The following is a 14012-nucleotide window of genomic DNA, read 5'->3' on the forward strand; positions in this document are numbered from 1 at the left end:
CAAAGCAGTGGCTGGCCCCAGCATTTAGCCTCAGCCAGATGTCCTTACACATTATGTATGTGCCACTGGCTGATTTTTCAGATAAAGACAGCAGTGTTTCCAAAAAACCCTTTGCCCTGGAAGGAGTCAGCTGCTTCCTGCCCCGGGGCTAGCCATCCTCAGCCCGCACCCCATTCCCTGGGGAGATGCCTGGTGGGGCTCCCCATCCTGCCCCACCGCCTGCTGAGGAGCAGATCCCTTGTTCTTGTCTTTCTCTCAGTCACTCCAATGTAGACGCTTGTAGCAACAAAGCAGCTCCCTGTGCATGGGCTGGCTTTGGGAGGGGGTGACTAATACATCACCTGCAACCAAAGCTGGGGACCTTTTGTAACTTCTGCGGCAGATAGGACTTCAGATCATTCCAGATGAATGGAGCCCTAAGTAGTTACAATTCATATGAATTAATCAAGCTGTTCTCTGCTGTGTACATCATTTAAATCACTAAAGCGCTCCTACTGGCATCACTTGGTGGCGGCCTATTTTCATGGCAGGGAGTCTGTTTATAGGGGAGCAGAGCGGTCCCCTCCACCCTCCCACCTCAGCGCTGGGTGGGGAGAGGGATGCTCAGTCAAGGTGCTGTCCCAGTGCCTGCTATGTTCCTCCTCCTGCTGCCCCACTGTGCTTACCATGCAGAGCTGGGAATAAGCTCCTCCTGGAAAGCATGCCATTAGCACTTTGTGCAGTAAAGCCCAGGGGATGCAGCTAAACCGAGACGGAGCTGCCTCCAAGGAAAAAGCCCAACAAAACACCCCCCCCTCCCATCCAGTTGTCATAGGATATGTTATGAAGTGGGAGGTAGCAAGCATAGAATGGAGTGTATGTGGGGGTTGCTTCTAACTATGTCTTGGGAGGAAGCGAACTGCAGGGGAGATTTTCCCTTTACCAACAACTTCCCCTGAAATGAAGAGAGCTGCAGGGGTGCTTGTGCACAGAGAGTTGAGGCAGCAAAACAAGGCAAGGATGAGCAGGACTTGTTCTTGCCCAAATCCCTTTCCAGCCCCTTCCTCTTTTGCAGGTTAAGTCAGCCCTGCTCCTAAGGGGGATGCTGTCTCTGCCAGGCATAGCCTCGGATCCTCCCCCAGGCCCCACCCTGACCATCTCTTCAAGCCCAGGTTAGCTAGAAGTCTCCCTGAGGCCAGGTTTTCAGGTAAGTTGTGCCACAAGGCTCAAGCTCTGGTTATAGTCCCAGCAAAGCAAAGAGGAGGTCACGCTACTGTCCTTCCTTCTCGGGCAGGGTAAGCCCAGCTGCATTTCTTCCCATTTGCCTTGGGCTGACCCAGGTAAAGGTCACCCAGCCAGGGTAACCCAGGAGACGTTATTAAAGATGCACACGGGATGTGGACCAGGTTTCAGGTGTGGGGAGCAGTGCCCTTCAGCAGAGGGTGTAAAAAACTGTTGAAGAAGTGACAACACTTTAATGCCTCCTAACTATATGTGCACAAAAATATCTGCCTCTGCCTGATCTACCTTGCCTCTGAGCTCTAAGTCCTTACGAAGAGCACTTCATTAACATGGGTGAATTGTTTCTTGTCCCCAAGATATTTCTGGTGTCTTTGCTTAGCTCTGCACTGTGCAGAATAAAATGCCTTTAGATGCCAATGTGGGAGGCACTTCATAATCCCCCGAGAAAGATCTTATCCTCCAACCTAATGGTAGGATCAGAAGTGTTCCCAAGCATCAGCCCATTGATCCTGCAGTGGAAGTTGCACAAGATGCATCTATATGCAAGACCCAAGGTGTCCTTCAGGGTGACATGTGCTTTGCCACAAAAAGGCTTTAAATCTTTAATGGGAAAGTGCACTTTGTTCCTCTTTACGAACACAGTAAAAGGCTTTAAATAATAGCTGTTCATGTGGCCCTGAAAAAGGTTGCCATGTGGATGAACTCTATAAATCTGGACATTTGCTGAATTGATTTTGCCAAGAAACATACTACGGCTGAAAAATGAGCTGGAAGGATAAGACAGTGGTTGCTTGCAGATGCCATGCTGCTGCTGCTGCTCTGCAGAGAGCTTTGTTCCTCATTTAAAAATGATATTAAAGGCCAGTGTAGTACTGGGAAGTTTTTGGGTGGCTTGAAGAATTGCTGGATGAAGCTAAAACACTCACTGTGTAGGAACAGGATGAGCTTTAACCCAGTCACTGGGAGAGGAGAAGAGTCAAATTAGATGCCATTATACAGAACTGCGAATCCAGGTCGACTGCCGTGATCATTCCCTCTCTGGTTATGAGAGCAGAGAGCAGCTGCCGTCTCTTGCTTCCAAAGCTGATGAACATGGTGTGGGTTTTTTTTGTTTTGTTTTATTTTTCTGATCTGCTGGTGTAATTAAAATGCTATTTTTTTGCCAGTAGCATTCCCTTATGCAATACTGGCTATATAAGTATAGATTTATTCAGAAATAAGAAAACCACCAAATTACCTTTTTTTAAAATTTTTTAGTTGAGGATATTTATGCATAGAAGGAATCAAGCTGGTAACTGGAAGAGTTTAAATTCATGCCCATGCTTTTAGAGATACAACTTCCCAAGCAGCTGAGTACTAAGAGCCATCCATTGCATTGGCTCTGTTTGCGATCCAACGCTGAGCAGCTTCCTCATGCACGTCTGGAGCCAACAGGGTGTCTGTGCCCCTGGCCATCTACATGTGGGCAATTTCATTGAGCCCATAGATGTCCATGTTTGATGAGCTGAACAGCTCCCAGGCTTCGTTGACACTATTGACTAGATCTGCATTGACTACATTGTGAATCTTGCTTCCAGGTGGACACATACATGTGGGCATCCAAATGTGACTGTCTTAACCTGGAAGTTGAACTACTCGCCAGTGTCCCCCATCAGTGCCTGGGGGCAGATACTCTGTCCTGCTCTATTTCTTCCTGACCCTAAGATGATGCTGAGGATGTGACCCACGTGCATCTTCTGGAGGGGATTCCCTTGATGCTAGAGACTCCAGAATCACCTGGATCTTGAGCTTTCTTCACTGTTGCTCCTGACACAAGAGGATGGATTTGGGCAAGAAACCAAAAGGTCTTCACAGTTTTGTCTATACTATTAAATCAAATGTGCCCTGTCAAGTCTCCTAGCATGGAACATCCCATTTTCATTTTACTAAACTCAGTCAGCATTCGAAGTGAAGGGAGTTGCAAGCTGCCTGTTGGGAATGGGTCTTTCCAGGAATTGTTTGGGACCGTGCTTGTTGGCATGAGCATAAACCAGCCAGGGACTGTGCTAATGATCTAAAAGTATGGCTCATTGAGTTCCACTAGCAGAGAACATTTCCTGACACTGCTTAATTTACTAGCACAGATGAAGCCAGAAATAGCAAGAACCCTATATTTTCCTCCTCTCCTGCTTAGTTGGTAAGAGAGGTATGTCCTCCATTTAATATCTTCGGAGGAGCTATTTGTATTCTGGTTCACTTCTTTTCTGTCTCACATGATGTGGTAGAATATTCATCTTTCATTTTCTTATATCCTTGTTTCTGGGTATAGCTCCTGAATGCAAATTGTCTATGTAGTCAGACAAAGTGAAACTGTCCTGAAAGAAGACTTTGAGAAACCACCTTAGAAGAACCTGCCAACCAAAGCATGTAATCAGTGCAGAAAAAATGCCAGGTCACAGCCAGGTATCTTAATTGCTAGCTCTTCCTTGTTCAGTGCTACTTGAACCCCTTAGTATGAGGGAAAGAGATATATTCAAGTTTTTAGCCAGCTTTCAGGCCATGGTCCATTAGTCTTCTCTGAAACCTCCATCCCTGGCGCATGGAAAGGCAAACTTTGGAAACCAAGCAGTGATGGACCAGGAAACTGAGGGCAAAGGTGGTGCAGGACCAGCTGTTTCTCTTGAATGAGCTTTTTCCACTAATGTGGAAAAAACCCTTCCATCCATCTTCCAGTGTTTCAGGCTGTTGAGGACTTGTTTCTCAGTCTCTGTGTCCAATGATAGATTCACAACACGTGATCATTTTTAAAATGCTTTGTGGATGATTTTAGCAGCCAAAATGTGCCCATCGTTCCAGTAAAATAACCTTCTTCATTTCCAGCCAGAGCCTTTTATTTCTCTATATTGACAGGAAGGGTGACTCAAAAGATAACTGTATCCAGGACTGTTCGCCGCAGTATTACTGCTTTGGATCCCACTGTGGTCACTGCTTACCATCATGTTGTTGTTATGTTTGCAACAGAAAATGTGGTGAGCCAAGCGTGTTTCTTACATGTTATCATATTATCTGTAAGCCAGGAGTTGATGATACAGTAAAGGGCCCTCTGAGTTTGCTTTATCTGAATAAGTTGGTTTTTTGACCTCAGAAAAGTACAAATAAACTTGAGAGGAAAGGACAGTTTTGTTGTCAAAGCTGGGGTGTGTATCAGTTCCTCTCTTCTCCTTCCCGCACAGCATGTGGCAGATCCCAGTCCTGTCTCCAGTGGGCATCGAGCCACCAGCAAAGTGGAGCAGTTGCAACAGGAGATCCTGAAGGGCCACCTGTAGGACAAGCCATGCTGGCAGAGAGGACATGTTTCTTCAGATGCTTCCTTGAAAGCCTGAGTTGCAATTAATTGACATGTTCCAAATAAAAAGAGTTATCAGATAATTCCCATCCAGGTGCAGTGTGGATGTGATAGCCACAGCAGGACCACGCCAGAAATGAGAAAAGTACTTTGTTCAAGGACCATTTCTGCACAATGCTGACCAGAGGGATGAAGATGGGTTCAGACTACATGGCTGCCACCTTCCCCTGCGGTTTTGGAGGAGAATTTAAATAGCCTATTTTTCAAGAGAGAAAGCGCTGTGCTCTCCTTTCCCCTCCCCCTCTTACCACTGACATTTTTAGCTCTAAGTCTTCAGGCTGCGATAGGTGACAGTTGCGTTTTGTGGCCAAACAGCTTCCCTCTTTCAAACGAGACAACTTTTGAAAACAAAGCACAACAGGAAAAAGTTGGCAAACCCAAATGTTATTTTCATGGAGGCTTTTCCAAGACCACTGCTTCTCTCTTTGCTGCACCTTTGACAACAAGACACAAATAATTTCGACTGTAGGAAAGGTCCAAGTCATAGTTATGCAGAGTAGTGTTCTCTCTTGCCTGCCTTGCTTCCTTATTTAGAAAAGGAAAAAGAGTGTGTGAGAGGCTGAAAATACTAATTTTTCAAGTGGTCCTGTGCAAGATGTGTTTGAATACCAAACATGATGATCTGTAGATCTTGAACTGATGAAATATTTAGTAGTCCTTCATGACATTGATTCAAAATCTTTTTATGACTGGAAAAGATGGTTATTACCCAAACAACACAGAGCACAAGCCTCTGGTCCAGGGCCGCTTTGTGTCAGTTTTTTAACGTCTGGTTGAACTACAGCATTTTCTGTTAGAACACGCTCAGTCTTCATTTAAAGTCCCAGGGTGATGGAGAATCCACTGTATATATAGATATGTTGTTGCAACGGTTCATTACCTTTGCCATCAGAAGATGTGTACATCATTTCTAGCCCGAATTGGTTGGATTAATCTTACATAAATTCAGGTGTTTACAGTGTAGATGTCCACAGCTGAGCTGATCGCCTGAGAGTCCTTTCAGATTCAAAGGAGAGAAAAAGGCACTTGGTGGTGGGATCCATCTGCCCTATTTCAGCTGTTTGCTTTACGATGAGAGGCATCTCACCCTACAGGCCATGGGCTGTGTTGGCTGGGTATCTATTGACAATATAAGGGCCTGGAGTAATTAAACTGAGATGCAGTTGTCTACACTTAGATGAATGCTGCTTGACACATCTAACTAACATCTGGCTGCTGTTAGCCCTTTCTCTACTGTTCACCTTCAGAAGGAGCAGCTGAGACTCAAGTCACATTTTACTGTCTTGGATAAATTGAAGGGATTGAGATTTCTAAGTCTTTTCCAGACTTGTTGTCACTGGAGCTTTTCCCTGAGCTCTTGCCAATATAGAAACAGCCTCTGTAAAGAGAAGGTTCCCCCATCAGCCCTGCTAGTGTGCAGGTAGGGCAGTGTTCACTCTTGTACACACTATCTGGTTCTTTTTCCCTTTTTACACAGCCAGAGTTAACGTTTGCCTTCTGAGCATTACGCTGCACTGGGAATTCATACCTCCACATCATTTGGGGAAGTTGTGATCACCTATGTCCCTTTCAGAAGAACAACCCTGATCTGTCAGCACGGTGTATATGGAACCTGCACTGGGGGATTGTTCATGAGAGCCACAATCGGCCATGTGCTCTTCGTTGGTCTGTGTAATTATCTGGTACTCTATTCCTTTTTCATCTGTTTATTTAATGTTGTCAGCCCATGCTATCTGGAATGATTTAGTATTTGTTTTTTCTTGCATTCTTGCTAAAGCCACCAAGAGCATGGGCCCAAGGACATGTCCCATCTTCTAGAAGTATACCTGGGGGATAAGAATTCCCCAGCTTAAATAGATTGCTGTGATGTATCATAAACTACTTCCCCAGTTTAATATGGGTTATGCTGACTGCATGGATTTGGGTGCTATCACTGGTGACTGCTCCTAGGGTCTGAGCATTTTATGGCAACAGCTACTCATGCCTTCCAGCTTCATGCCTTCACTCTTGAACTGACAGATGACGCTTTCATGATTCTTTTAATCCCACACCTCGATGTTATTTGTGCCTTTGCTTCCTTCCTGGGTGATCTCAACCCTGCTGCTTCCATGACATTGTTTGGGTCCAGTGTCAGGCTGACCAACCTAGAGCTAATGCAGGGTCATGCACAGGTTCTGCAGAAGGCTAAGGTTTGCTAGGGTCCCTCATACCATTCATTATGAAAAAACATGCAGCCCTCCGGGGCAAAGAAAAAAGCCCTATTCAGCAAAGTGCATAAGCCAAGGGAACGTTTAAGTTGTAGGACTCTGCAGGGCTGTTCATCGAGTGCAGGACTGAGTGTGTACAGGAATGGCAGGATTCATCTCACACAGCTTTAGATGTCTCCAGCAGTAGATGTCTATGGCTGCGCTGCACCCTTCCTTGGACAGAAAAAAAATCTCTATATGTATATTCGAGATTTATTTTCAGAGCCCAAAAGTAAACTGTCAGCATACAAGCTTTAGCCTTTCTTTTTGTTGAGAAAAGAACATAAGAGCAATTACAGGTCCATCTAGTCCTGTGACTGGCGGTGGCCAGGGGTGCAATTCTAAGAAAGAATGTGAAAACGGAGCAATCGCGAATGGCAGCTGTGTGCAGTGTTTTCCCAGCAACCCCCACATGCAGCCCAGAGGCTTTCTGAGCTGGATTGGTCTCTAGGATCATAGTGACAGTGCGTGATATGTTGAAATTTATAATTTTCTCTCCCATGAAATTTCTCTCCCATGAAATTTATAAATTTCTCTCCCAAATCTCTTCTTGCGCCCCTAAAAGGGACTAGCATCCACAGTGTCCTGTGACAAGGAGATTTGCAGCCCGATTCTGCACAGGGTGAATAACTTTCTCCTGATTGTTTTGAACATATCTCCTGCTTCTTCCATTTGATGCCCGCTAATTCGTGTATTAGAAAAAACCATGATCAGTTCCTACTTGTCTCCTCCCTTTCATTCACATTTTACTGCTTCTGGACAAGGTCTGAAAGCCAGGCAGAGGAGAAAGGACTTGATTGTGAAATGGATTTGATAGCTCCATGCCTTTTGCTAGCCTTGGAGGCCTCAGAGAGGTGACCAGCAGTGGAAGGATTAGTATACCCCCTCCCCTGCCCACCACAACCTGTTCCCCTCGTGTAGACATTTTCCCTGGAGTGGGCGTAATATCTAATCACACTTCCACCCGGCCAGGTTGTTTTGACAGAAAGACTTGTATGAAGCAAGAAGCAAAAGCCATGCAGTGAGAAAAGAAAAAAATGCTTTTCATGGTCCCCACACTGAATATCTGATGTGCAACACACACACACACACACACTCTCAACCGCAGATCTTATCAGGCTGGACTGTTTCCACTGAGAGGTGTCTTGCTGTTCTCCTCTATCAGCGATGTGCATGCAGCAGTTGTGGAGTTTATAGACTACTTTTTATTTTGGCAAGTAATCTCCACATCTCTGCACTGCAAAAGGTCATGAATTCCTGACTTCTTAATAAGAAACACAGCTGCAAATGTTACTGTGCAAACGGAGCAGAAAACTCCAGCAACTGTGGCACCCTGTGCCAAATGGAGGGGCTGCAATGAGACCTGCTCTGGAAAAATGGATGTCCTGGTGGCATCCAAGGTTGTTACCTCTCCAAGGATGGGACATGCAGACTAATCAAGAGACATTAATCTGCTCTAACCTGGATGACTGCGAGGCCTCGTGACTCTCTGTGCACCAGAGTCATGACAAGTGACCGGTATAGTCAATGCTAAGAAATAGGTACTGCAATCAGATTTAAGCCTATCGGAGTCTCCTCCATCTGTAGGCATTCCTGCCTAGGCATCGTGGGCATTTAGGAATGGAGTTGGCATTGCAACATCCTAAAATGAAACAAAGAAATGCGGGGCTGGCAACTGGAAAACTGTGCCTCAACTCCCTTCTCAGAAATATTAATGTCTGCCTCCATTTTGTGTGGCTGGTTTGTTACATTAAGGCCTAATGGAGAGGAAAGCCGGGCCTATTTCTGAAACATCCTCCCCTCCGCTTTCTGAGGTCCCCAGCTTGTGTCTCTCCTAGCAGCCGGATACAGACAAAGCTCAGGGAAAGGACAACCACTTCAGCATCTGGGTTCTTCAAAGGCTGGCTAGACAGGAGATGCTCAACGTGTAGGTCTAGCTCCCTGTGCCCATGGAGGAAGAGGGACGAGGATTTAAGCACGCCTGAGCACGGCTGTAGTCTCAGGCAGCCAGTCCCATGGGTTCTGGCTGGAAACACCAACCCAATGTGTGGTCTCCCAGGCTGTAGCTCTTGTGGGAATCTCAAAATCACCAGCAAAAGAAACAAAAAAGAAACATCTAAACAGCTTTATTTTTAAAGCAAGGCAAAATGACCATCTCCTGTCCTGTTTGATGCTGACTTCCCAGCAACCAGTCCCTGCCCCTACACCGTGCATCGCCCTGCTTGCTGTCAGAACAGACCAGATGATGCTTAGAGGCAGGAGGGGAAGAAAAGAGAAACAAAGAAAGAATTTCACTGCCCAGCTTACGATATCCTCGCACCAGGGCTGGGGGTCAGTGTCAGATACCGTGCTGTTCCTGCAGGAACCAAACCGTGGTCCCAGATAGGAACAAACCTTCGATGATGACACGAGCCCATCACCTCTAAGTTGGTATTTGAATTAGAGTATGAGTGGGGAGCTGGCAGAGAGGAGGGGGGAGCGGGGAGTGGCAGAAAATTTATGGGTAAGGTCTTCAAAAGAGCTCTGTTCCCATTCGGGACAATGGGAGCTACTGGGGGCTTTGCATGCTCTTGCCAATCTGGTCACGTAAGCACAAACTCCCTGATTTGGCGTATGAAGAATACCCGTCCGTCTGACACTGACCTCTAAAACAAATAGAGTATTGCAGCACGCTGATGCCCCATTCATCAACGGGTGACAATGGGAGCCAGGGCCCGTGAGTGAACAGTGTTTCATTCAGGGGAGGACTGAATTGCTCTGAAACACTCGTTGCAGCGCTGCTGGTACCGGCTCCGTGCTGCCCCGTGGCCATGCTTCTGCACCCGTCCGAGATGAAACCCCCTGGGAGGCCTCGGGATGCCACGGCACCGCGGGGGAATCCTGTTTCACAGCATGTGGTTGGGTTGAGCTGCAGAGCGGGACAGCCAGAGCAACCTAGGGAGAGCCAGGCGGTGGAGGGATGAGGAGGTCCAGGCCATTGGCTTGCCCAGAAGAAGTGTCCCACTTTGCAAGAGGTGTCTCCTCACGCTGGGCTGAGTCAAGGGGCAGTGCTGTCCCAGAGGGAAAAATATGCCTGAGATACGGTCCCTCTCTGTGCACTGATGGAGGAGACCAAGAACTGTGAAGCATAACACAGCTGTGGTGAAGGGTGATGGAGAGGCAGGGACACAGGGATGAGCAGTGGTGGGGAACTGGGCATGAAGCCTAGCCGGCCATGCTGTGCCATTACCAGAAGGGTAGGCATCTGCAAACAGACCATAACAGGGGTGCTAGTAACTCTCTAGCTAACTTTGGTGGCTTCTCTGTGGCACTTTGGTGGCTTCTCTGTGGCACTCATCAACTCCAGGATGAGTTTTCTCCAGCTATTTCTTCTGCCCACAGCTCTCTTTGTTGCTTTTCCTATGCATAAGGTCAGAGGAGATGGCTGGTGGCAGGAGAAAAACACCATAGCAGGCTTCAGAGGAAGGTGTGGGGACCATCTGATGGCCCTCTATGGGGAACCAGGCCAGAGGAAGGCTTTCTTCCCCCCCTGCCCAAAGCCAGGCTGGGCTAAGCACTGAAGCATGAAGGTACATATGCTCACTTAGTTTTTTTTTCATGCACATTCTCCATCAATAGTTAATTCCTTCTGAATGGGCCTTGGACTATCTGGTGATTGTGTTTGCTGGTCACGTACCTAGATCACAAAAGCAATCACAGTTCTACATATGTTCCTCATAAGGACCTCTGCAAATGACCAAAGAGAATATGCAGCGAGTCATTCCCATGTGCGGATATTAGCATGAAGTGTGCAATTACAGAGATTCCTTGAGCAAATAGCCCCTGTATGTACAGATGTGTACGTTCACACTTTTAACAAGCCCAGTCTTTTCTAGGCAGGCATCAGGCCTGAGAAAAACGCTCCCACACATTTTCGGAGGGTGTTGTTTCAGGGACTAATTCTGCCAAGGACTTGGCTCTCTGAGAAAGTGGTCTTGCACTGGTGCCTGAAAGATTGTAATGTGCAACTTTATCTTTCAACAGACATCTGTGTTAACAACTGAAATGAAATGATGGCACATTAAAAACTTTACAGCTCTGTTGCAAAACACTTGCCAAAAAAAACCAAACCCTAAGCTGCTGCTGTAGGTTACTCTGACTTATGCCTGTAAATAGCATATCCAACATTACTTGGAAGCAGACACACGGTTGCTAGCAAATCTAATTATCTCCTGGAAAATAAAACACCAGCGCCTGTGTGAAAGGCTCAGGGGTGAGTGTAGGCATTGTCTCAGCATTTGGGGGAATAATATGTGGATTTGTGATTTCTGTAGGTCATGAAATCACAGTGCCCTTGCCAACTGTGCAGTTGTCTGATCATGTGAAGATCACCCACCTAATGCTGGCTTGGCCTGCGAGGGATCTCAAATAAAGCAAGCAAGGGCAGCACTGTGAGAATTCATGTCTTGATTTCCCAGCTCACTGCTCAGAGAAGGACAGCGTTACGAGGGTGAAATGACTCAAGGCTAGGTTTGTCCTCACCTAACACGAGTCATCTGGTCAATCATGGTTGTTTCAGCACCTTTGGTACCAGTAGGTGAACCTGCATCTTTCTTCTCCTCTGAGTTGTCTCCAGGAGGTGTCTGTCTGTCTGTCTCCAGGATGGCAGAAGGAGTCTGGCTGCCCAGCTTAGCTGGCTGGAGGGTAGGAGGCAGGGCTATAGGACACCTGGGGATATCCTGCTGGGTCAGGTACATAGATGGAGCAGCATCACTGTGGCTGCTCAGGCAGCGCAGCAAAGCCCTTGGATAGCAAGCATTGAATTAAGGACCAAAGGCATGGCCTCTATTCTGGAAACCTCTCTGAGATCTCCTGCAGAGAGGACGGATCAGGTGAGACCGCTACTGTCTGGCTGGTCTGCTGGGAACCAGCATAACCTAGAGGTAGGGGGCTTCAGCCTCTGCAAAAAAAGTCTTCTCTGTGCAAGCCAAGAGGGCAATTTCTGCTTTAAAATCTGCAGTAATAAGAAGTAATAGTCAGGGAGAGCCCAGAGGCTGTCTAACAGGGGTAAGAAGATATTATGCCATGCATCCGAACCACATTTCAGATCTCACTGTTTGTAAGGCACAACTTGAGAGCCTTCGCCCAGGGCTCAGCAGGTAGGGGATTCTCACTGGCACACAAAAATAACATGATGAAAATATGGCTCTTTGATAGTAAGAACATAAGAACAGCCATGCTGAGTCAGACAAAGACCCATATCCTCTTCCCCACTGTGGCCGTGCATGGCTTGCCTAGAGAAGGGTTTAAAACAGGATTAACACATGTATTTCTCTGAGTGCTCACTAAAGCCCCAACCACTTCTCTGAGAGGTATGTGGCTTCTTTATATGTACTAACCTTCATGCGATTTCTCTTCCATGAATTTGCTTAGTGTCTCCTGGATCTACCTGGATGCTCATGTACATTTTTAGCATCTACCCCTTCCTGTGGCAAGGAGTACCACAGCTGGACTACCCATTGCAGGAAGACCCACCTCTGGTCTCTTCTGTACCTGGGTTCTCCTACATTGATCTCCCCAAAGGTGCATGGCTGCCCCAAGAATCTGTCTGGAGAGGGAAAGGCACCAGGTGAACCAGGGCAAATGTGACTGTGCTTGAGAGCATCAGTGGTTAATCATGCAGCAGGCACAACTACAGGATTTCCAGAGGAGCTTCCAGAAGGAGATTCAGTCCAGCTAAGATTTGCACTGCCTTCTGGGGATGGCTGTTGGCTCAAGCAGGAACATAGGGTGATCCTTACCTCAACAGGTCAGGCAACAGAAACTCAAATTTACATGGGCAGGCCCAGTCCTTCATGTTCAGATGTACCTATTGGTGTAGAGAACCTGAGCTGTGAATGACTACTCGGGCCCATGGGTTTGTATACTGTGATGTGTCATTGTATAATAAATGTATACAAAAAATGCAAACATCTGCATGAGTTTCCATTTCGGCAGAGTTTATGTGTGGGTCAGCTCTGGAGAAGCTGAAGGGAGACAGGCTGGACGTAGGCCACTGCCAAAATGAATGTGAGGTATCCAGCACATATTCCAGATCATTGTGGGCTCTTTGAACTGATAAGACTGCAGGGCAGAATGCAATCTTGGAAACTGTGCAGTAAATGGTGGAAAGAAGTTGCTTAAAATAAGTAAGTTGTGCCATTTGGAAAGCTCTAGAGTATGGGAACATTACAGGGAAAACCACAAGGGATGGGAGAAGAGGACCAAGGATTTACAGGAGAACTGTGATATTTTGGAGCAGCAGCTGGAGACCAGAAAGGATATGCAGAGCACCCGAAAGGACATTGCCTGCCTATACATCAGCAACTGAATCTGGCCACAGCTATTACAGATGATACGAGTGGAAATCAGCTCAGAGCTTATACCATCTGCATGATGCCTGCATGCAAGTGGAGAACTAGGGCAGAAGTTTCTAGTGCCATTTGAAATGCCTGATGGCATCCCACCTAGATAGGATGAAATGGCATGGGATGCCTGCGTCTGGAAGCTGAAACTCACCTCAAGTCAGAGGAGTCGTGAGATGGCTTAGCTGACCAAAGGAAGACATCTACCCTGGGGGACCGGAACAGCACTCTAGCTTCTCAGCTATATTAATTGGCTCTTCTTCCACTACAAGGGGAATTTAGGTGCCCGATCACATGTAGACACTTAGACGTAGGTGCCTAAATTTAATCTATGACTATGTTAATCTCAGAGAATTGCTGTTGGTCTCAGCAGCGTGAAGAACCATGAGATAGACCTGCAGAGGTGGTCACAACATGCAGAGCTCACAGCTGGGGCAATGCTGCACCAGGGAGGACATGATACCTGGTGGAAGGGATTTTCGTTGTGGGGCTAGCGAACACTATGTGCCGAACAGCTCACTCCCCTTGCAAGCATCTCCCAAAGAGTTACAAACACAAACCACAGAGAAGGTCCCTAACTCACTTCATCCTTTCAGAATCTCATGCAGAAACCACACATTGTCCAACACCAGCCAAAATTTTATTTCTCAGGATTATTTATTATCAGGATTTTTTTTCCACAATTATTTCTTGAGGATTTTGTGATAAACTGTGCTAAGAATAACCCTAGTGGGAAAGATGCGGTTTGGCTGAGTGAAAAGGCAGCCCACTGTCCTT

Source organism: Mycteria americana, chromosome 2, assembly GCF_035582795.1.
Source record: "Mycteria americana isolate JAX WOST 10 ecotype Jacksonville Zoo and Gardens chromosome 2, USCA_MyAme_1.0, whole genome shotgun sequence".
Taxonomy (NCBI): Eukaryota; Metazoa; Chordata; class Aves; order Ciconiiformes; family Ciconiidae; genus Mycteria; species Mycteria americana.